This window comes from Microcebus murinus, chromosome 13 (assembly GCF_040939455.1).
Source record: "Microcebus murinus isolate Inina chromosome 13, M.murinus_Inina_mat1.0, whole genome shotgun sequence".
NCBI lineage: Eukaryota > Metazoa > Chordata > Mammalia > Primates > Cheirogaleidae > Microcebus > Microcebus murinus.
Genome location: NC_134116.1, coordinates 45,302,990 through 45,329,085, shown reverse-complemented (window position 1 = coordinate 45,329,085; position 26,096 = coordinate 45,302,990). Strand labels below are relative to the sequence as shown.

General features: G+C 33.2%; 1 protein-coding gene and 1 non-coding gene across 7 annotated transcripts in view; both read right to left on the bottom strand.

The window, feature by feature from the left end:
* Positions 1-26,096, bottom strand: part of PCDH9 (protocadherin 9) — an 864,876-nt gene that overhangs the window by 471,855 nt on the left and 366,925 nt on the right. The gene's annotated exons all lie outside the window — the stretch shown is intronic.
* Positions 10,181-10,287, bottom strand: LOC142875271 (U6 spliceosomal RNA). Its single transcript, XR_012922667.1, has one exon. It is a non-coding gene; the product is annotated as a U6 spliceosomal RNA (small nuclear RNA).

Genomic DNA, 26,096 nt, shown 5'->3' with positions numbered 1-26,096 from the left:
TGAAAAGGTGTAATTTCACATATAAAATTATATTTTTAGTGCTGAATTATAACCTAGAGACTCCCTAATGATTTCAATTAAACTACCCAAAGAATGATTCTATTTAACATTCCATAATCATTTGGGGGATGATACAAAGAAAACTTACATATTAAGGACCATATTGTACAACATATTCAAAAACTTACATAAATCACTCCCTGAGCTTGGATTCACCACAATTTGGATCCAAATGGCACAATGTCAGAAAAAAAGCAAAGAGAGTTTCCAATACAGCTTACAGGCGCATTGCTCTCCAGGATTCCCTAAAAGAATGCAAATGCTGTCTTTCCTGGTTTTGATTCTTTCTTCTTGTGGCTTATGCAGATACATAATAAAGGTGGTGGTTGGAGTTAAATTCCGTTTTTTAAAAAAGAGGCAATATAAAGAATGTGGGTTTTGAGGTCAGACAAATCTGAAAGGAAATTTCAGTTCTGCCGCTAATAGCTGTGTGACCTTAAACAATTTACTTAACGCCTATAAGTAGGTTTCCTTGCCTATATACTTGGAATAATGCATTAGATTGCTCAATTTATATTTAAGAGATTACTGTGTTCTTGTCATTACTGTAAATCCAGGAAATGCTTCAATGAAGAGGACAAAGATCCTGACCTTATCGTGGTGGAGGCAATGTGATAGTAACAAAAAAAATAAAATAATATATCAGAATTATATGGGCTGTGAAGAAAATAATACAAAACTAAAGAGAGAATGGGAAGAAGGGAAGATTTTTAAAATACAGATGGCTTTTGAGCTGAGACATAAAGGATAAGAAGAAGTCATATTTTGGGCAGAAGGAATAATAAACAAAAAAATTTCAGAGGCTGTAAATGGCTTGACTTGTTTAAGGAAACAGCTTGGGCTTCAGCAGAGCAAAGCAGGGAGTATGGTCAATTAAATAACAATTCCCAATGATATTCAGGTTCTCGTCCCTAGAACCTGCAGATGGTATCTTTTATGACAAAAGGGACTTTGTAGATTTAATTAAGAATTTTGAGATGAGGGAAATATCCTGGATAATAAGGGTGGAACATACTTATAGTCACATGTATCTTACAATATGGAGGTAGAGGAAGACTTGACTATAAAAGAGGGGTAGGACATATAAAGGAAAAAGTTGGAGTGATGCAAATAAGGGCTTATGAGCCAATATGCAAGAAGCAAGAAAGGCCAATAATTAGATTCTCCCCTGGAACCTCCAGAAGGAATAAGATCAGCTGATACCTTGATCTTAGTTCAGTGAAACTGATTTTGGACTTTCAGCCTCCTGAAATGTAGGATAACTTTGTGTAGTTTTAAGCCACTAAGTTTGTGATAATCTATTACAGAAGTAGTAGGAAACTAATTCAGAGGAAAAGGGCATAAAATGAATTCAGAGATGTAGCAGAGACTGGATCATTTGAGTCACTATAGAAAGATAATAGTGAAAGCAAAGACTGTCAGAAGTTTCTACTAATATTCTAAGCAGCAGATGGTGGTGAATTGAATGTGAGTCCTGGTGATGGTTGCAGTGAAGGGAAAGTTTCAGGCAAGGACTATGTTTCAAAGGAGGAGTCCACTGGACTTGCTAATAATTAGAAAGTATGGAGTGAAGACTGTTATCCAAAAACCTGGAGTGACCGGGTGATTGTGCACCATTCGTGAGAGAAGGCTAAATATATTCAAAGAGCTTGATAGCTAGTGGAGAGGGTCTCAAGAGTTTATATTTTATCCATGTTCAATTTTAAGCAGTAGAGTTGCTTTAAATGTGAACTAATGGGTACCAGGGACTTACCTAAAGAGAATGACCTGGAACATGAGGATGACAGTCTTTTACACTTCCCTTACCTATGGGATACTTAGGGACACACCATAAATGTAAAAAGATAAGAAGCCTTCCTTGGGGATTACATATGTTCTTAAAATATATTAATTAAACAACAAAAGGTACCTATTATTTATTTTTATTTTATTACTGAATATAAACTGATCTATCCTGTTTCATTACAGATAAAATGGCAAGCATATCTACTTAGAAATTAAATTCAAACTGACATCTGAAATAACATCTGAGGAAAATAGTGCCAGACAAAATAAAAGACAACACATAGAATACTAAGTTGAAAACATGAAAGTCCTAATAACTAATTTATAGAGCTGATGTGAGCATAAACGAAAGCATAAGTGTAAATCAGTAACCTCTTGGAATAAGAAGCTAAATCAAGGCATAGTTTGGGACTTCAAAAGTTCTCTGTGATACTAATGTTATTCTAAATGCATAATAATTTCAGAATTCCACTGATGTAACCATTTCATAAGAGCAATATAAATATAGTACTACCAAAATGAAACTCCTAAAAAAATAATGATAATATGACTGACAAATGAACCAAATACTAAGTTTCACCTCAATTATCAAATGTATGTGCTTTTTCCATATATATGTATATATGGATGGTATATCAAACGTATGTGCTTTTTCCATATATATATGTGTGTATATATATATCCTAATTGTGTTACTCAATTTACATTTTAAGGTGAAACCATGGGAATCTATGAACAATATTGCAGATCATAAATCATCCAAGAAAAGCACTGTTTTTTAAAAGTCTATCAGAGAGTACACAATGTTTTGGAATAACAGAACACAGCTAAACTAATTTAAATGTCCATAAATCACTAACTTGTCTTAGTAAATATAAAAATAGTATATTAAGAAAAAGTGACAAAGAGTGTAGGGAGTCAAGGAAAAGATAGAATAACAAAAACATTTTTATAGAAATTAGAATCACTTATTAAACACAACTTGGAGATCCAAAGTGATCGCTCCTTAAATTTTGTTGTAAGCCCTACATCTAAAACAATAATAATTTGGGGAGAAAATAATTTTTTCTTTATTTTATGTATATGTAGCATTAAAAGTATACTTTTTGCCACGCCAACATTTGGTAAGGATATTTTTCTCTATTAGGTGTTATATATACAGCCAAATAAGGGAATTGATAAGGGCATTTCTAAAAGTGAGAGAAAATTGAAAAGCCACAATCAGTAACATATTATAAGATTCTATCTGTATTACAACTGGACAAAGCAAAAATGTGGGGACAAAAAACAGATTACTGGCAACTATAAGCTGGACTGAGATTAAGGGAGCAGTTGACTATGAAGTAGTAGAAGGGAATTATTTGAGATGCTGGAAATTTTTCATATCTTGATTGTGGTGGCAGTTTTATGTTTAACAAATGGATATGCACAACTGTATCCATTTGTTAAACATAATTAAATGGTCACTGAAAAGGGTGAATTTTACTCTATGTGAATTATTCCTCAATTAACTCGACTTTCAAAACAGAAGTGAAATAAAGAGCAATCCCTTTTAGAATGTTGAAAAACTGTAGTTTATGTCTAGAATCCTGGCGTTCCATAATTTATTTCAAAATCACAACTTCCCAGCCTATTTTACATTTATCAAATCACTATTCAGAAATTCAAAGTTTATATTCAAAAATAGCTCATTTACATCCAACCCCAAGGCTAACACATATAAAAATTATATTAAAGAAAGGGAAATTGTTCCAGCTTTTCATTACCTTTGGTTTTGAATTTGTGGAGAGGAAGGCCAAACAAAAGAACAACAAATTGGGCTTGCCAAGTTATAAATATTACAAAAACATCAATAAAACCTTAATGGAAATATAGTTGGAACAAATACTTGCAGCTAGAAATGAAAATACGCAACATGAACTTGGCTTCTCAGTGACTAGCAGCATACGCACAAGATATAATTTTAACAATAGAGGTAGGAATATATGTGTAAAGGGAAAGGAACACTGGCTGAACACAGCTGTATGACTGTTCGAAGTCTACCTTGACTTTTGACAAGCCTAGAGACTATTGACCTGTGGCAATTTGCCTGGTTTCTCACTGGTCACTAACTTGACTTCATTATTGATTGCTCCAAAAAAGAGCATATAAAACTAAATTTATTTTCATAAATAAAAACCATCTCAGAGTTTACCAAGTTAATAAATATATTCTAATTAAATAGAATATGAACTAAAGACAATATTAATATATGTACATTCATAAATATTTACCATATGTAATTAAAGGTATTATTGATATTTAAATCATGAAAAAAGATCAAGAGATTAAGATTTGAGTTATGACCCGGTGGATATCTAGATTAAGTCCTTTACCCTAAGTGTAGCTGTCCACACAATAATAACCTTAGGACAATTCTATAAAATTCAAAATGTATAAATTTTAGATATTTCAATTTATCCTTGGCCAATGTATATGCAAACTAACTCAGGATATCTTAAATAAACAGTTATACAGCTGATTATTTTTCACAATTTCATAAATAATTTTTAAAAATATATTTTTTTGGTCTAGGAAGAGAAGGGAGGGTGAATTAAAAATGATTTGCATATATGTAAATTAAAGCTAGATAATGTATACCTTTTGTTAAATTATAACATTTTAAATTGTTCTTTTCATACATTTTGTACCTAAGGAACAAATACCAAACTGAAAAAAAAATTAGTAGAAATAAAACACATAAAATGGAAACAGCTGCAACTATTAAAAAAGATCCCATAGGTTAATACACAGAGAATCAGGCTCTCTGTGGATGGATTCCTCTGCAGGTAAGGGTTTTCAGTCTCAGGCAGTAGTGTGTCTTTCTGTCATACATATCTTTGGTGCATACTAGGTTGTTGACCTAAAGTGTGTACTGTTATTCCTATTAGCTGGCGTACAGCACTTTGCACTTTTAAAATATATCTATGAACTCTTTTTGTTTCAAGCTAAAAAAGCTCTTTAATATTGGCGGTAGAATGCATGAGGTGTGGCTTCTATACACCAATCTTTCCTAGAAATTAAGCTGCACTGCACAGGCATTGTTTCCTTTGCCTTTTATATTCTGAATTTTTACAAGGGAATTCCAAAATGATAGCAAGCTGTGACAAGCATACTAATTCTTGTTCACCATTTGTGTGTGTTTGTTGACTTGAAGAAATGAGACAGGAAGATGAAACCAACACAAACACAGAAATAAAACCTGGATGCCACACTGGTGTCATATCAAAGCTGAGAACATTTAAACAGCAGAACAGCCTAATCTTCAGTTAACCTCTATTTGATTTTCATAAATAGAATTTCATCTCAAGCACCAAATTAAAACTGAGACTGAGAAATGAGCCTGTATATTAAGATGTGTCCAAATCAATTGTTGTCATGATGAATTGCTGTCTTTCACTCTCAGATGTACAATGTGAGTCACCATATTAGTACATTTGGGTTACAATTAGTAGGAAAAATTTAAGACTGGATTTTTACCCAAGTATAAGAACATGACCCTGAGCATCCAAAACAACAATGCTCATAGATTTAGGTACTTGGCAAATAACTAGTATAACAAAAACGTCAGTGTACAAAACAAAGCACAAAAAGGTCTCCATGATTCCTTATATGCCATTGTTTTTTAAGGCATATAACATTATGGGGCAAGATTACAAATACATTTCTTGTCGTTTCACACAGCTGTGCATGTATTGAGTACAGACCAAAACACAGGAGGCTGCTACAATTTTCAGAGTTCAATGATGATGATAACTGTACAAGTATCTGAAAAAAAATCCTCTTTGACATAACACAATGCAAAGGGAGAATTGGTGGCTGAGAGGAACCAAATCCAACTCAAAATACAAAAACATTTTCTTTAAAGGCTATAAATAAAAATTATATTATCTGTTTTCAGTAGAACTAAAACTTGTAATAAACATATAGCATACAAAAGTTTTATACATAGTTGGGTTTGATAATGTATTTACAGGTAATTAATTGCTAAAGCAATTAGAATATCCTTGGATTCAAGGAAGTGTCTTAAAAAGTTGCAGAAATTTAAATACTTTAACTCCTTATAATACTGTATGTTTTTTCCCTAAATTTTATTGTTAATGATGATAAATTTTGACTATTAATAATAAGCTTCAGACACATTTATGCAAAATTAAATTTGTATAAAATATATTTTATCAAAATATTTTTCACATACATGTGAAAAATGTATATTAAGTACACACTATGTATTAATGAGTATATTAAGACATGAATAATGATTATACATTTATCAATCTGTTTATATATTAACACATGTATATATATATATATATACACATATATATATATATATATGGGATGATACAATTTGGATAAATTTAGGCTATAATGCTTAAATACCTTTCCAAAATATCCAATAAAACAAAATCTAAAATATACACTTTTTTTTCACAATTGCAATCTTATGAAATAGCTGTTAATTTAAATTCAGAGACATTTAACCATTAGTTTAAATCACATAATTACCAAATGTTTCTCTGGGCCTGGGTCTTCTCCAGAGATCTTAAGCTGCTAGGCTGCAATACCAGTGATATATTAATCATGCACAGCACTGAATTATTTGTACTGCTACCTGTGTTCTTCCTCTGCTCCTCATACTTGTTGATGGAAGCAATGTGCCCCAAATCACTCTGGCTCAGAATCTTAATGTCTTGCCTATTCTTCACATCAGTTGAATCAGTTGTCAGGTCTTTTTGTATCTCAAAGTCTTCCTTTCTTTTCATTTTCACTGTTCCTACTTTAAAACATATACTGTACCATGTACTCTCCTAGGCAATTAATCTCTCCTCTTCCAACTACCTTGCACACGAATTCCAGGTAAATGTATCTAAAGAGTGCTATGCTGCTTTACAGATTTCTCCAAGTAACATTAGGCAGTATGCCCCAACTTATCTGTCTTCTTTCTAATTAAACTTAACTGAAACTCTTCTTTGGAGCCCAGATCTTGTCTTATTCACACTGATCCCTTTGACTGCTCTCCATCCTTCACTTGTACTTGTATCAGTGTAAATTCAGCTTGTTTTCAGTCTTAAATGTCAAATCCTCTATAACACCTTGCTTGATGTTCTCTCCACTCCAAGGCTAAGGGGATCATAATCCTGTCTTCCTCACCCACTCTGCCTCTCTTGTGGCCAACATAATACTCTGATTTTTCTATACTCACCATCTACCTATCCTTCATATTTAGGAAGAATAATCACATTGGGTGTGGGCACTATCCCTTACCTTTGTAATCTTTACAATGTTTTGATTATTTTTACTAGGGTATGTGATGGATACCTTATTTTTAATAGGTGAATGATTGAATCAATGGTGATTTGTACATTTCTTCCTATTTCCACCTACAGTTGCTTAACAATTTCATATAGAAAAGAAGTCACAACTGTGTGACAGAAGTTATATCAAATGTTTGTGGAGTAGGCCTTCATAAGTATATAATCATTAGTTTTTAGATTAAAACATCACAGGACCTTTTGTACTTCCTATGAAGCAAATGTCTAAGGGATTGAGAAGATTCTAGTGTTCTCATGGCCTTCTACAAAATTTATAAATATAAATTGTAATTTTGGATACAATTATATAATATGTATGCACCTAAAAGTTTATAAAGTGAAAGACCATTAGACATATAAAAATTATATTCAAGAACACAAACTGGCAAACAAATGTTGAGAGGACACCAAAGTGTATAGAGAATGTGTATAAAAAGAGGGTTATATTATTGCAAAGGAATGAATTTATAAGATTTGAACTTTTTCACTCTACAAAGAGCAGTTTTTCTTCCATAGAACCAGATATTTTGGTAGCAGGTTCATTGAACTTAAGTATTTGTCAGCTCATTGTCATCTATTTAAACAGTTCAAGCCATGGTCAAGTCATTTCTATCACTGATTGTCTGCTATCTGTATAGTGTACTATGTATGTACTTAACTAAACAGTAACTGGTTTTCTGTAAGATGTCAATTCTTTGCACACAGGAGAATCTAAGAGTTAACCTTTCTTGTGGTCTTCCAGGTAGAACACTCTATGTAAAGAAATATAGCAAAGAGTTAAAAATGCATAACACTTACTTAAATGTCACTAATATTTAAGTACATCTGTAAGTGAAGCTTCCTATTGTTCCATTTCACACTTCAGCAAAAGGTTAATGAACTGTAGAGTGCTTTCTATTTGTCATCTTAACCTGGATGCTATGTTTAATAGAATACCCTCTTTTAAGTTATAGCAGCAACCTTTAAGTTTAGGTCAGAACATAACTGTCTTGTTAGATAAATTTTAAACTTAAAAACAGTAACTTAAATAATTGGGTGCAAAACAATAGCTCCACAATTACTAGAGAACTGTATTGACGTGTTCCGTGTTAACTGGGCCTGGTTCTGTGGAGAAATGCAAGAAGGCAAGGGCCAGGCCTGCTATGTCCTGAGGACTGACTACTAAAGTGGCATAGTCACTAAAGACAATCACGAGCTAGGCCTAGTTCCAATGGGAAACAATTTCCTCTGGCAGCTTGTGAAGTCTGTTTTTGTAGGAAATTGCCTCTTGGAGCGTATAAAGCTAATTCATGGCGGTTCCCAGAACTCCCGCACACCCGGCTGGAGCTCCCCTGTGGACGAAGCTGTCTTGTTGACATAATCAGGCTCGGCTCTGGGCAAAGCTCCAGCTGTTTGTGTGGAGCCAGTCAGATTAGGCTGAAAGCCTCTAAATCTTCCAAAGTGTCCCCAGGAAGGGAATATAAAATGGTGATGGTGATATGGCAAGACCCAGAGAACACAGCAAAGTCACGACATTTGTATTTGGGTCTGTCATTGTGATTCAATAACACAGAATTTGCTAGTAGATCCAGCAGAGGTCATGACACAAAAGTGATGGACGATCTACAGTTCTATTTTTTTTTCCCACTGAATCTGTATTATGTGCTGGGTTAACTTTTTCTTTGTGGCTTTGTAATGATGCTACAAAACATGTCCTTGTCCTACCACCTAACCATCCCAACAGACATTTTTTACGCTAGAATGCCTATTAATAAATTTATAATCAATGAGCTTTATTTCTTTTGCACAGAAAATTTTAGAAGACAGTCATATATTATCAAATTGAAAAGGAGAACTGATCTTAATTTGACCCTTCTCCTAATCTATTAAATACATATTGATTAAAGAAGATTTTCAAGGACAAAGAAGTTATTTACTCAAATTATAAAAAGCAAACAGGAAATAAAACTTGACTATGACCCTAGAAATTTAATTTGAAATAAAAGTTGAAAATCAAAAGCATATGAATTTAAAATATAAAAAAAAACTACATATCTTTTTCCAGGTGTGAGAAATACTAAGGTTTGGGTAAGAAAGCAATACTAAGTAGTGGAGACATCAGAAACAAAGAGAACAGCAGATATGCACAGAATAGATAGGAATAAAAGTGAGAAAACATTTAGTCACATGGGATAACAAAGTTGAAAGAAACTATGTACATTTTTTTGAACTAGATAATGTCCATGGTAGTGAACAATGAAGTTCAAAATGAAAAGGCATTTCTATTATATAAAAGGCATTTCTATTTCTATTTCTATTATATATTCTTGGCCCCTCTTTCTTGAGAATCAAAATCTGATATGAGATCTTCTTCCCAATAGTCTAAGATAAATATTAATATGAGGACTGGAGTGCCAATAATGTTTATGTTATTCAAATGTTACAAATGATCTCTTTTATTTTCTTTCTTTCTCATTTTTTCTTTTCTCTTCTTTTCTTTTCTCTTCTTTTCTCTTCTTTTCTCTTCTTTTCTCTTCTTTTCTCTTCTTTTCTCTTCTTTTCTCTTCTTTTCTCTTCTTTTCTCTTCTTTTCTCTTCTTTTCTCTTCTTTTCTCTTCTTTTCTCTTCTTTTCTTTTCTTTTCTTTTCTTTTCTTTTCTTTTCTTTTCTTTTCTTTTCTTTTCTTTCTTGACAGAGTCTCACTCTGTTGCCCAGGCTAGAGTGCTGTGGCATCAGCTTAGCTCACAGCAACCTCAAACTCCTGGGCTCAAGAAATCCTCCTGCCTCAACCACCCAAATAGCTGTGACTACAGGCATGCTCCACCATGCCCGGCTAATTTTTTTCTATATAATTTTTAGTTGGCCAATTAATTTATTTCTATTTATAGTAGAGACGGCATCTCACTCTTGCTCAGGCTGGTTTTGAACTCCTGACCTTGAGTGATCTGCCCGCCTCAGCCTCCTAGAGTGCTAGGATTACAGGCGTGAGCCACCGTACCCAGCCAAAAATATGGAATGCTTCACGAATTTGCATGTCATCCTTGTGCAGGGGCCATGCTAATCTTCTCTGTATCTTTCCAATTTTAGTATATGTGTTGCTGAAATGAACACCTTTCTTATTTAAATACCATTCTCATGGAGTTTTTCTAAAAATTTACACACTATTCCTTCTGTTTGGAATGTCTTCCTAATACCCACTTTTGTCTGCCTAACAAACTTATTGATCTTCTTAGTGATTTCATTCATAGTTTCCTTCCTTTATTATATCTTTATCTGAACCCAACATTTACAGATGTAGAAGTTAAATCTATTCTCTGTGCCCCTACATTGGTACTTATTTCACTAAATGGTAATTTTTGCTTTTTTTATCTGATTTATGCAAAATAAATTGAGCTATTTGAGATTGGAAGTATCATCTCCCCCATACACACATACTTTACCTTCGATGATGTCTGGAAGTGTTTCTGGCCCTTTTTGAAATTTGAATAAATATTTCTGAATAAACTTATCATTGACTTGCTTTGTTCCTGACTACTATTTGCTATGATTGATGGGTAAGCAAGATTCTGGGTCAGATTGCTTAGCTTGAATTCCAGATCCCTGATGGATAGCTACATGATCTGGGATAAGTCACTTTTCTGAGCTTCATTTTTTTTTTTAATTTCAGAATATTCCAGGGGGGGCAAATGCTTTTGTTATATGGAAAATAATATGGAGATAGCTCAAAGAACTAAAAGTAGACCTACCATTAGACCCAGCAATCTCACTACTGGGTATCTACCCAAAGGAAAAAAAAAAGACATTCTATAATAAAGACATCTGCACTTAAATGTTCATAGCAGCACAATTCACAATTGCAAAGATGTAGAAACAACCCATGTGCCCATCAATACATGAGTGGATTAATAAAATGTGGTATATATATACCATGGAATACCACTCAGCCATAAAATTTTTCTATAAATTGGTCTGCCTCATGTAGTTAGCCAGAGGAATAACAGTGCTGAAGTATAAAAACTACTTATAAAAGTGTCCAGTATAAAATATGTACCCAAGGAAATGCTAAAAATCAGCATCCTCCTCATTGCCCATTGTCGGTGTTGACGTATGGGACCACCTGTGTGGAAACTGTGGGAGGATTTTCTTGGCACATGTTACCCATGCATGGATGGAATTGCCAGGTCATAGGAGATGCCAAAATTATGAAGGTCAACTGTTTCAGCTTGCATATTTGAAATACAGTTAGTTGAAGCTTTTCATTTTTAAAATTGTCTTCCTTAATTCCAAACTCTCTCCAAAATCAGTATTCTTTTGAGTTTCCTTCTATTTTGCACTTAATAAATACTTAGCACTTAAAATATGCCAGATACTTTTCCAAATGCTTTACCAGTATTAACTCACTTAATCCTCATGAATTAAGATACTGTTGGTGGCTTCATTTTACACAGAAGAAAAGTGAGGGACAGAGAAGTTAACAGTCCTATACAAAATGAGGCAAAAATATATGGTAAAGCCAGAACGATCAGGTTCCGAAGACCCATCTCAGAATCACTATGTTCCTCAGCTCCTCTCTGAGCTAGTCTTCCTGTAGAAAACCTTCCATCTTTAAGCTTGTTCTTCCACTCTTTCCTTTGCTCTCTGTTCCTGATTCTTGTTTTCCTTCTCCATACCAAGTAATGGGAATGGGAAGGGAGAGAATAACACTGTGTAGTGAACAGAAACCCTTCCTTTTTCTGTTCCTTCTTTCCAATGATACCCTGACCAAAAGTCTACTAAAGACATATACAAAATATCACGTTTCAATTCTTTATGGTCAAATGACTTTCTCCTTAAATAGTAACCTTCTCAGTCATTTTTATGGAGCTATGAGATTTTTGTAATATTTTCATCAAATAGGTTTCAAGAAGATAAAAGCAATCCCCAGGCAACAGAGTTACAGGACACAACTGCCAACCAAACACCCACGGGAATTAACACCCAGAGCTTCTTTCTCTTCCTTTTTAATCAGCGCGCCCGAAAACTTCAATTGCAGTAAGAAGATGGTGTGAACGAAACTACATACCAAATTTTCACCAAAACATAAAGAAAAATTAAACATCAAATATTAAAATTAAAGCATAAAAAATTTAAAATGCAATATTATCTTATCCTCATTTTTCACTTTTCTGTACATCTCAAAAACTCCCTATTGTTTACCTGGAAAGCCATTCCAACTTCCTTCTTCTAGAGTCCCTCTCTGGATACACTTCAGCCATTTGAGAAATGTGGGCCAATACAATCAACTCAGCAGTATCATGTGCTTTCAGATTTATATTTGCAGAAGTATTTAAATTTAATTTAATTTCTAAAAATAATTTTTTTAAAAAAGCTCATTGTTGATTCCGATTCAGAAAAAAACATTAAGAATTTTTAATAAAATAAATACTTTGTACATATTCGTATATGCATTAAGAATAATGTTAAATTTAGTCATGTTTCCAATAGAAAGAACTTACTCTGATATTAATAGCTAAAATGTATTTGATATATTTTACAACCTTTTGTTCTACTTCATTAAAATTAAACCAATATTAACACAATTTTTCATGCTAGCATGAAAAACTATAGTACATAAAAACTCATGTGAATGTTTGCATTTTAATATTACAATCGAAATAAAGTGTATGAGTTTATAGCCATGTCTTATTACAAACACAGCTAAATATAAGTGCCGTGTTTCTATCCTTTTTCTGACTTAAAGAGAAAACATGATGTATTACAATTATTTAGAGCAACTCATTTCTCTCTTCTGCTTATAATATATGATAAACTAATCTCTATAGTAGACTTTTATTCAAAAGAAAAAAATGATCACTTTAAAATAACATCACTTATCTGAATAATTCAGAACTGAAAAAAGAAAAGCACTGGAAATACATTTTCAACTAGGGCAAAGAACTAACATGCTCAAATGATTATCCAATGTGTGCTTTGGTAAACTACAAAACACAATAATGAAATTTTAATTAGTTTCCTAATATATTTTATATAAACATTATTTATTTCAAAAGATGGAAAATATTTTTTAAACACTTTAAAAATAATATAATATTATAAATTTCCTAACATTTATATTTAAAATTGCCATCTTATGGAATATTCTGAAATATATTTAAAATATTATGTAACTTGTTAATATGAAATGATCAATTCTTATGTTTTATGTCCAATTACATTTCTCACTTTCTTGAACTCCAAATTCATCTTGAATATGCACTTTATACTATATAGATATATCAGCACAATTTCCAAGATATTATGTCCCCATTTTTTTACTTTATCCCCCAAATCTGTTATTATTATTGTTGTTTTTTTTCCAATACCTTCTCTCTTTTACTAATGTGAAAACAGTTTCTAGTCAGATTACAGATACTTGGGCCATTTTCCACTTTTTGTTTCTTTCGCTGTTCACAGAATGTGGCAGAAAGTCATGCCAGTCACCCCTCAGAAATGTCTTTTTATGCATGGGGTCCCCCCAAGGTCCTCTGCCATTGTCTTCAATTTTGAATCGTACCTGGATATTTTAACAAGCTTTATCTCATCTTCCTGCCTCCACTTCTCTTTCTTCAAATCTACATGCTGTCATATCATCAATCATTTTTCAAAAATACCTCTCTGAGATTATCAGTTATTCATTCCTCCGCCCCAGTAAGCTAATTAGCCTTTTACGTCTCCACTGGGGCTCAGAGCTCTGATTCGCATCCTCAAACTCTTGGTTGGTGTGCTATCACACCTCCAAACACTTGTCAATTATTTTTCCCTCCCACGCTAGTCCTCACATTTTCAGGGATTGACTGGGGTTCTGAAGAAAGCTAAAAAGAGTACTTGGAACTATAAAGTTGCCATTCATTATATGCTTTGATTCATTTTTCTTTCATATTTTCTTTTCAGATCTTGACTTCTGGATCTGACTTCATAAGGTACCCGCCTAAAAAGTCTTAATGCCATGGACACTGCATTCGGGCATCTCACTCCACCTGGAAAGGGTGTTGGCCATCCTAAGACATGGCCAGTTTCCCTAGTCTCTGTCCTGCTCAATCCACAGTGTATCTTTCCACACTAATCAAGCCACTGACTTTGACAGTGGGTATATGACAATATACCCATACAAAAGTCTATCAAGCAATATTATAAAACATCCAGCACCATTTTCTGAATACTTAATATAGCCTGTAATATGGAATCAAAAAATTATATTGAAAAGATAATATATTTGAAGCAAAGCCTCTGACTCTTGGATACAGATGTAATTCGAATTAATTGATTTGGAGGTTCATTTTGTGTTTGCAAATATTTAGAAATAAGAAAGTATAGTTAATTCAAATATCTCTTGATTGATTTATGGACATAGACACATTTATGTAAGGTTAATTATTTTATTAAAACTGGTGACCACTTTGACAAGAGACATATACAAAGAGCCCTATACTTGTTAACTAATCCATTTTACTCTGTGTAATCGTTACTATAGAATCATGTAACAAGGCTAAAGAAGAATCATTATATATCAAATGAATATTATAATTTTATATTGACTTGTGCAGCAGCAACAAAGCACTTGTAAGAAGGCAAAAACCTAAAATGTTGAGAGAATGTAAGTTGTGGTATAGGAATGGATCTGATTTCACTCTAGTAGGGACATTTTTCCATATGCCACTTTGAGTGTTTTTGTTGTACATCTGTTGCATGACAAACATAAAATGGTTGGGTTCACTATCAATTACAGCCTGGAACAAGTAAGATTTCAATTACAACAGTAAAGCAAAGCAGCTGGGAAATCCCCAAGGGGAGGTGCAAGAACCAAGGGGGTGAAGCAGGCATCATAATGGTACACTGCACTCTACTAATTAGGGAGAAATGAAGTCAAGTTAAAAGAAAATATACCCCTGGATGCTCTGTTTCATAGAGGCCATTTGGGTACTGAAAACAGTACCTCAGTGGTTTGTCTCAGTCTGAATTCTCATGTAATTGTTACCTCATGAGCTGCTTAAATAAAAACTCTAGTATACAAGTATCTTATTCTTTAAGATAAATCATTTAAAAAATGTGATTAAATCTAGGCTTTTAATTCATATCCAAATATTTTTAAAAGACAGGGTATCTTTAAGAGGTAGCAAAGTTAAAAAATGAAGAAAATTATGATAAAGAGTTTTACAATAGCCTGTAGCCACCTAAATAAGGAATGCATAAATATAGGCATGTATAAAAATCTTCTTAACAAATATATTTGGGAAAAAATCAGGGATCCTTCTACTATGATTACTGCATGAAAATTATGTGATTTCCCCCCATATGCCTGTTTTTCAGGTTTAACTAAATGAACTATAAGCAGTGCAAATCAAAACAGCATAGCATGCTAGCGAACATAAATTATTTTTTTCTAACATAGTTAGAATCTAGTAATATAGTTACTAATTAGCCACAGGTTATAAAATGTTAGAATAACTTAAATGGCAAATTTTCTCTGTAGTTTTTATATTCAACATATTTCATAACAATAAAGGAAAAATAATGATTTCTAATTTTAGAACCATGTGATATTTGAAATGCCTGATCTGTAATCCATTCCACCTATTTTTGTTGAGAATTCACTTTTGCTGACATATGTGAATATCATATATAATAACAATGTCAAATATAATAACAACAAAATTATTTTGACAAATATTAACAGAAACATTCCAATATTTACCCTGTAGCTCAAAAATATCTCCTATCTAATTTGAAGGGTTGACCATAGATCTGAAGTTTTCCTGTAGTCCCCTCAGAGTAAATCTCTTCATTGCTTTAGTTTTCTCACTAGAAAAGTATTTGATGAGATATAAAATCATTACATTAATTCAAATAAAAGTTGATTAGGGGCTGATTTAAGAGAGCGTGGGAAAAGCAATGACATTCTAAAGGGAGGAATTACAGATATTTCAGAACAATTGAGAACCTAGCACAACTCAGGGATCCCTGTCTTAGGAAATTAGGGGCAAAGAAGGTAGTAGAAAATGACAGTTAGATAGGACTATTAGCATGGACTCCTCTAGGTATACAATGCAACACTTCACTAGCATCAAATGTAGTTTCCATTAACTTTGTAGTTGAAATAATGTTTTTCCTTAATTTTTATTCTATATGGTATGATGATTTTTGAAATCCAATAAATCTTCTTATAGTTACCATTATATCTGAGAACAGTGTCTACTACAAAATAATTTACCTATGGCCTGGTTCTTATTTTAAGCATTACACTGGAAAGGAAAATGTATTTCCCTTGCTAGTTTTCCCAATGCATACATAGTAAATTAATTCTAATGTGATTGAAATCCCAGTTCTTTAAAGGCATCTGCACTGAATGGGGAAGGGCAATCCCTGTCCCCTCTCCCCCACCCCCATCCTTTTCTTTAGTAACTTTTTCAGGCTTTGTGTGACACTTGCAAAAGCAACAGCAGTTCCCATTGAGTATTTGACTTGTTGTACAATAAGTACTACAACAAGTAGCCCCTTGGATTGTGCATTACTTTCCCCATATTATAGAAATAAGAACATTTCATCTCTTTTATGACATGAGGATAGCATAAAATTATTTCAAATCTGAGACATAAAGCAACAAAATATGTGTAATCATGTATATATTTTTGTGTTTGTAATGATATTACTCATTTATTAATGCTAAGTTTTGAAAAATAAAAACAACTTATTATCTCCTAATGTTTGAGTAATGAAAATGAATTATAAAACTCTTGCAGGCACTGAAAAAAGAGGGAAAGGTAAGAATTTGACAATGAAATGAAAGGAGGCAAATATTTTTTCAGATCTGGTATTGTGGGATTTCTCCCTAACTCAAATGTATAAGGAAGAATCAGTTAGTGTCTCAAAATTAAATTCAGAAACTTTCCCAGCCTTTATGGAAACCATAAAAGAAAGACTCTGGATGACAGGCAACAGCAAAATTGCAGCTGCTGAGAGTGTGTGTGTAGCCAAGTGCCACTTCACTCTTGATCTATGTTAAGCTGACTGAAGGAAGGAAATCAATTACTATCGGCAGTGAACTTCAGGTAGACCCAGGTTTGAGATGCCAGCTACACACAGGTGTGTGCCCTCAGCAAAGATAATTCTGACTAAACCTTCATTAAGTAGGAGTGCTACTGCAATCTTCGCTTTGAAATTTAAATGGCTGTGTTTCCACATAGAAAGAGACAGATGGAGAAACCCAAATACTATAAACCTCCTAACATCACCAACAAAGATATCTGCCTATATAAGTAGCTGAAATTTTTCTAGATGACCAAGTCTATTAGAGTATTCTAACACACACACACACACACACACACACACATTAACATACACACAAACACACATTACAATATTCTCTGCTGAACATGGTCTAAATATTAAAATCTTAAAGAGTACATGTATTGACTATTTGTTGCTGCTTTCAGCCTAGAATCCACTTTCATTTATTTCAGTAATAGTGTCCCACATTTGTTTTGGAGGGACTTCTTTCTCACTTTTGATCCCTAAATCTGAGACCAGGGGCAAGGCCCATTCCAAACAGCATCGTGTGTCCCCCTAGACACTTATTACTTGTTCAGGGATAGGCACATGGCTCGTTTTCACAGGGAGACAGGGTGAATATCAGATCTAAGATGTACACTCCTGGACAAGGCTGTGTGCTGAGAACATGTGAGTTGGGCTGGCTCCTCGGGCCACAGAGCAGAGTGTGTCAATGAAACAACCCAGAGGAAACAGGATTAAGAGATGGTATCTGGTGCCATTGCTTGGATGTTAAATGAATGTACGTCCAAACTACAAGTACATAGTCGCCTTTATGCATATTCTTTTGGGGAGATATCATATATATAAGTGTATTTGTGGCTGAAATCACCAAACTTCTGTGATGTCTAATGCATGGTGGAATTAATCAAACTGACTCCAAAAATTAACACTAGTCTACTTTCTAATATATTTTTTTAAAGAATTTCTGAGAAACTAATGACAAAAAGAATAATGGGGAAAGAGTATGTGAAAATCTGTGATTAAGCTAAAATAGATTTTAATCTAGTTAATTTAAGAGAAAAAAACAAGGACATTCATATTACCATTTAATCCTGTATTTAATTTTGTTTCAAATTCTTCATATTCAACATTATATACAAATTTGGTCTCTAGTTTGAATCAGTGGATAATGTTTCAGAGAAATAAGACACAAGAAACTACTCTAAACCCTATAAATGATATAAAAGTCCCTAAAGATGACATAACCTAAGTACCATGTTAACCAGGAATATCTGGTCTACAGGAATTCTTTGTAAAGTGAAGAATATCTAAAAATCTTATTTTATGTCAATGGTTGTTTTTGTTACAAATGAGATACCGTGTTAAAACCAGACATCTTGTAATAGATACCTTGTTCTACCACATATACACATGCTATGGATAAGCAAATTTAGTCCAAAAGGAAAAGGAAATCCATAATGCATTTCTCATATTTTCATAGGATCTTAGCATGTTCATAGTTTCTAGGACACACAAAATAAAATGTTAAGAGAAAGCTCAAAAGCCATGGACAGCCTTTTGCCATGGATTGGGGAACAATTTACTGAAAAGGAAAATTTTAAGTTCTGAAATTCAATGTGTACTATAAATGTACCCTATGGCTTTGTATTTTATTTTAATGATAATAACAACAAGCAGTTATAACAGCGCATAAAAGGTCAGTTTGCATTGCATCAGTATACTTATCATATAAATTCACAGTTAGGGGCCTTTCAAGACACAGATTAAGCTGGTAAATATGTATTTAGATACTTAAAGTGGAGATCAGTACAATGATAGCTGATAATGTCATCCATGTATTTACAGAGTTTAAAATATGGATTATCAACAAGATGGGCCATAATACTTCATCTGGGGCCATTACAGTGGAACATGTAAACACACACAGATAATGCAGGAGGAAAAAAAAAAAGGCAAAACCAGCTTGTCTACAAGCAGTGAATTAAAGCTTTCTGGGAGCTAAATACAGGGTACTGGCTGTATATTTAAAAAATGATTTGTAAAGAACTTGGGGAAAAGTGTCAATAAACATGATATCTTTTCAATAATAAAATTTAATTTTGTTTTCTTTAAATCTACAAGGAAATCTCAAACATGGATAACTGTTGGTTGACATATTTTGTTAAAAATAGAAGCACATTCCAATCTTGTCAACTGATAGAATATATGAATACCTTTTTTCACTACTAATATATTGAACCAGATGTTTTCATTACCTACCTAAAATACCACAATTGAGAAACAATTCCATCACATAAACTAATGCAGATATTGGTTTGCATGTTATTTTTAGAGAAAAATAATTTATATTGTTGGTCTTGTGAGAGTTGTTACATTTTTTTCCTTTTTTTTTTTCTTTTCTTCTGTATTTTATTTGGTTTTGGTTTCCTTCTATTCCCTCATATTCACAAATAAAATTATTGGTCACTATACTCAGCTAGAGATTTCAAAATTCAAATGAATCATCTTCCTTATTTCTTTTGAACAGAAAAATAAATAAATATTAGAAACTATGCATCAGAAATAAAAATACATCTAAAAAACACATTTTCTAAATTCAATACATTAAAGCTCTTATGTAGTTCTACCCTTTTGAAAGGAGTTGCATTAATGTTGCCTCAAAAACAGTTTATATAAAATTATTTTCATATACCTAAATATTCATTTAAAGCATTCAAAGTAATTTTTCTGTTATAAAATTGATTCCATAAGAGGTTATTTTCCTTATCTCCTATGATATAAGCCATTTTTAAGTAAGAAATTTACTATTTCTCACCTACAAATTTTGATAAAGTATATTTCTATTTGTATGTATTTAAATTATAATAGTTCCCCTTATCAAGGGGGATACTTTCCAAGACCTTCAGTAAATCCCTGAAATTGCAAATGGTACTGAACACCCCATATATACCACATTTCTTTCCCATGCACACCCCTATGATAAAGTGGAACTTATAAATGAAGCAAAGTAAGATATTAACAATAACTAATAGTAAAATGGAACAATGTAACAATGTACTGTTCACAATTACACCGATAGAAGATTTGTTCTTAAACCGTAGATCTCGGCAATCTCAGCATATTTATTCTTTTTTTCTTTCCTCATCAAGTCCAGAAACTTTTACCATTTTACTTAAATGAAGCCCTTTATAGTTTCTTTTTCCTTTTTTTTTTAGAAATGGAGTGTCGCTCTATCACCTGAGCTAGTGTGCAGTGGCATCAGCCTAGCTCACGGCCACCTCAGACTCCTAAGCTCAAGAGATTCTCCTACCTCAGCCTCCTGAGTAGCTAGGACTACAGAAGTGTGCCATCACACCCAGCTAATTTTTCTATTTTTAGTAGAGACAGTATCTCGCTCTTGCTCAGACTGCTCTCGAACTGCTGACCTCAAGCGATCCTCCCACCTTGCCTCGGCCTCCCAGAGTGCTAGGATTACAGGCGTCAGTTACTGTGCCTGACTGTACTTTATGGTTTCTCTTGGCATATCTGAATTGTCAGTATCACTACTCTTGTGCTCTGGGGGACATTATTAAATAAAATAAGGGTTATTTGAACGCACGTACTTCAATACTGCAACAGTAAGTCTGATAACTGGAAAGGGCTACTGAGTGACTGAGTGACTAACAGCCAGGGAGCATGTCCAGAAGATGCGAGACAAAGGGGCAATTCAGGCCCTTAGTCAACATTAGGATGACGTGAGTTTTCATCATGCTACTCAGAATGGCGCACAGAAATTTTACATGTAATATTTTCAAACTGTGGTTGACCATGGGTGACTGAAACTGTAGAAAGGGAAACCTTAGATGGGTGAAGGAGGTCTACTGTAATTATTTATGTATTTGTATGTGTGTCTGTTTATGTATTTGTGACTGAGCTTGTGTTTTTGGTTTGATTGTTCCAGCATCTCTGATATCTTACCGCCCATGGTTTGTAAGTACCCAAATCCCCTGTATCTCAGCATGTCTCCAATATTCAGGGCCTAAAAAACAAGTAATATTTGAATGAAAAGATGTATTATTTTTATTACAGAGAATGATTTTCCCCTTCTACTTGGCTATAAGTTAATATGAAAAGTATTAAGCTTAATAAAAATATGTTATGTTTAAAATTATGGAACATTTATAATTTAAAAATAGCTAACATACTTTTTAAATTCTGTAATTGTATTTTCCACCCCTAGCTTTTGCCAAAACCTCTTGAAGGCAAGATATTTTAAAGTGGTCAATCACATCTTCTTGTTTTCTTACATTACCAGCATAAGACAATAATGCCATTTTAATTTTTTTGTTAGGGCATAATTAATCAAACATTTACCCTAAAAAAGCAATAACAGCAAATCCAGGGAGGCATTATTTAATTATTTTAGTGTGGGAGTATTAATAAATGTTCATGCTCTGTCACCAACTGCTAAATATAAATAGTGCTCTATTGCTCAAATCCTTTCATAAGTATGTGGTTTAGATAATGCCACATACTTTGGGGACTTAATTTCTAGAATGTATAAGAGGAGAGAAAATTAATATTTTTTTCATGTGTTATAAAGAGCTTACACTAACTTCACTACCAAATATGCTTCTCTGTGTGATCTCCTTTAAGTTAAAAGTTCTAATACATTAGCATTTTTAAGTATATTATGCATTTGTAGCTATTTTTGCCATCTGTTCAAGTTATAATATTCTATTAATATATTATGCCTTGACAAATATTACTACTACCAATATTACTAAATAAGATATAAAATATAGTGGCATTCATCCATTTAGTTCAATGTGAAAGCATATTTAATACTGGTAATATATGGCAATGATAGTGGTCATATTAAAATATAGGTCATGAGACATTCTTCTTGAGGATGCAAAGGATTCAAAGACTAATTTTGTTTGTATATATGTACATATGTGTTCAATGAGGCCCGTGTGATAAGACATTATCAGGGATGATGCCATACATATGTAAATAGATGACGATGATAGGTAGATAGATGGATAGATAGTAACTGCAAGTCTTACCTAGTAATGCCTTTCAGGCATGAGTGGGATTGGAGAACTGTGCCACTTTAAGGTAATGTATTCTTGGAGAGTTAGTAAATCTATATCTAGCCTCAGGGGAGAACATGTGATTGAATCCTTTGGAGGAGACAAAGAAGCAGAAATCAGAGGTTTGTAATTATGACTAGGACTCACTGCCAATAAGAAATGAGGTTGGAAGAAGTCTCAGGTAATATAAAAAGCCACCAAGTGATGCTGCTTTTAGTATCCCCAAGACTTCAAGGAGAGCTCCCAGAGACAAAGCCAACAGGAGCTGCAGAAAAAGGCTGCTGACCCTGGTGCTGACATATTAGCATAAAATGTATATCAGATCAGGCTGTGTAGATACTTGGGAGCAACTGATCTTTTTCAGCACTGAGTCACTCTTCAGGGAAAAGGGGGTCAGTCCCTAATGGTCACTTAACATCCTGGGAGAGAAATGGAGAGTTGTTCTTTCAATTTCCCACTTACCAAAGAAAGACAACAATAATATCGTGCCATTATAAAGAAGGTGCAGAGATCTTGACTGATTGCTCAAGTTATTAGAGTGACACTACAAGAGAAATTTAGATTGCTGTTGTTCTTACTAAGGTAGGACTGTTAAAAGTAAGTTAAAATACCAACATAATAGGAAGAGACATTAAATAGCAAGAAGTGGTTATTATCTTTTTTCATTTAGGAAGTTATTTGAAATAAATTAAAATAAATTACTTTAAAATGTACTGAAGCTTAACGTAAGGAACAAATATGATTTCTTCCCCTTATGTGAAATTATATTCCAACAATTAGCCCCCTACATTTGTTGGTATTTGCCATTTGCAAGGATTGCAAATTCTGATAGGACTGCACATTAAGCTGAAACATTAAAAAACTTTTAGTTCAAAGAAGGGAGTCAACCTTTACAGGAAATTCTTCTGTTTGAAAATACGCCCAACTGATCTTTCACATATCTTATGTGGGGTCTTGTGTTCTCTCAAGTTACATCACAGGTTAAACGCTTTGAAACAGTGCACCTATAGACAACTCAGTCTTTTCTGAACTGAAATTTTGGACCTCCTTGAGGAAATTCTTCCTCTGCCAACTTGCATATTTTCAAAGAAATGTCAAATTAAACCAATAGAAATCTAGTTTAGGTTCTTCTAACATCTTTTGAATATAAGGCACTGTACCTACTTTCAAAGAACTTAAAAATATAAAGTATAACAAAGGACAGGAAAGCATTTGAGAAACTCTTCTAAAATACACGCTGCCTTAGACAACTTTCCTTTGAATTCTGCCACAAAAGCGTTAGTATCTAGAACTATTTCAACCTATTAGAGGGGAAAAAAAATATCTTCTGAATGGATTGCAAAATTCCTGTCTGTATCATAAAGCCTCATGAGGCCTTTAAAACAGAAATATGAATAAATTTATTGACAAAGGGCCTATTCTCCGTGTAACAGTAGGTTTATACAATGATGAATTATAAAACTTCTCAATAAATAAATTATTTAAGATAAAAAGTGATTTTTTAAAAAGGAAAATATTTAAATTATATATCTACCATAAAAATATTTAAAAGTTATAATTATATGCATCTATGGGAAGTAGGTATAGTTTCATCATTAGGAGTTTATGTTCTGAAGTTACACTGCATGAGTTATATCTCAACAACCCCCACCACCATGACCTCACACACACACTACTTCTATTGACTCTCACCTTGAACAAGTTATTTAACTTATTGGAGACTTGAGCTCTTTCACTACCAAGGGACATCCTAATTCATATTAAAATTCTTAGCATAACAAAATGATGATATATATCAATATATACATCAATATATCAACAATATATTGGTGTCATTGTCTCACTCTAGGCTACCATAACAAAATACATAGATTGGTTGGCTTAAACAATAGAAATTTGTATCTCATAGTTCTGGTGGCTGGGAAATCCAAGATCAAGGTGCCAGCCAAGTCAGTTGCTGATGAGGGCTCTCTTCCTAGCTTACAGACACAGCTGCCTGTACACTATGTCCTTGCATGACCTTTCCTCTGAATGTGAGCATGAAGAGAGAGCTCTGGTTTCTCTTCCTTTTCTGATAAGGTCATTAATCCTACCAGATCATGGCCCTACCCTTATTACCTTATTTAACCCTAATTACCTTTATAAAGGTTCTAACTCCTAAGAGTCACATTGGAGGCTAGCATTTCACCATATAAATTTCACAGTTTAGTCCATAGCAGTCTTAATCCTTGATAAATGATAGCAATGTTTGGTGATGGCTATGATAATAGTAACAATAATGATAACAATGATGACGGTGATAATGTTGACTACCTACTAACAGAGGTACATCTTTCTAGAAAGTACCACTCAGCTATGTGACCTGATAGGCAAAAATATATTAATTTTTATCTCCCTCTCAATCTGTTGATGTAGGCATTGTAATTCATCCTTCTCTGATCTTAATTTCTACAGTCCACTTTCACTGTGAAATAAATGGGCTTAGAGGGGCTGGTCTAGGACACTATCTATTATGTTTCTATGGGAAACTTCCAAATGTCTTGTTTAAAATAAATCTTTAATAAACCTTAGTTGGGAACATAAATTCATTTTTTTTTAAGAGCTGAGGTCTTACTATGTTGCTCATGCTGGACTCAAACTTCAAACTTCTAAGCTCAAGCAGTTCTCCCATCTCATCCTACCAAGTAGCTGAGACTACAGGAATGTGCCACTGTGTCTGGCTATGAATCATTTTTAATGAGAATGTATGTTAAAAATAATATGGAATTATTTAAGTAGTCAAAACTGAGAAGAATATGGACTCATAAGATTACAAAGAGGAAAATATTATTTTACATTTCAATAGTATGTTCAGAGGTAAGTAAAACTTTGAACATAAAATCCAAAAATCAAAGGAGCACTAAAATGGAAAATATTGTTCTTTTAGCTACTAATGTTGTTCTACTGGGAATAATGGAATATTGTACTGTTTGTAATAATAAGTGTAACCTAGTGGTTAAGAGCTTTATGTCTTTGAACTCAGACATTGCTTTGAGCCCTTCCTAGTCCATTTCTAGTTATGTGAATTTAATTTTATTTCTTTAAGCCTTTATTTCTTTGTTTATAAAAGAACAGTATAGGCATGGTTATTAAATGAATATAAACCTACCTGACATTTACTCAAAAATGCTCATTATTATTACTATTATTATTATAAATTAGCTAGGATGATTGTTATCCTAGAGTAAGAATAAATTTTTGTTAAAAAATATGGATTATTGTATAGGTATAGTCAACCTTCATTATTCATGGATTCCATATTTGTGAAATTTACCTACTTGTTAAAATGTATTTGTAACCCCAAAATCAATATTCACATTTTTGCAGTTGTTCACAGACATGTACATAGCTCTAAAATTTTTGAATCACTGATGCACATGTTCCCAGCTGAGGTTGAACAAGGCAAAGCTGTTTCAGCTCTCATATTGTAAGCAAGTTTCTTTTTTACATACTACTTATTGCCACTTTTTTTTTTTTTGCATTTTGTGCTTTTTGTTGGTGATTTTGCTATTTAAAATAGACCTCAAAGATTGTGCTGAAGTGCTGTTTAATGACACTAAGCACAAAAAGTCTGTGATATGCCTTACAGAAAAAATATATGTTAGATAAACCTTGCTCAGGCATGAGTTATGCTGTTGTTGACCAGAAGTTCAATGTCAATGAATCAGCAGTATGTATGAGATAGGTGTCTTTAAACAGAAACACACATAAAACAAGGGCATGTATTGATCAATATATGAAAACGTAACCAGAGGGTTG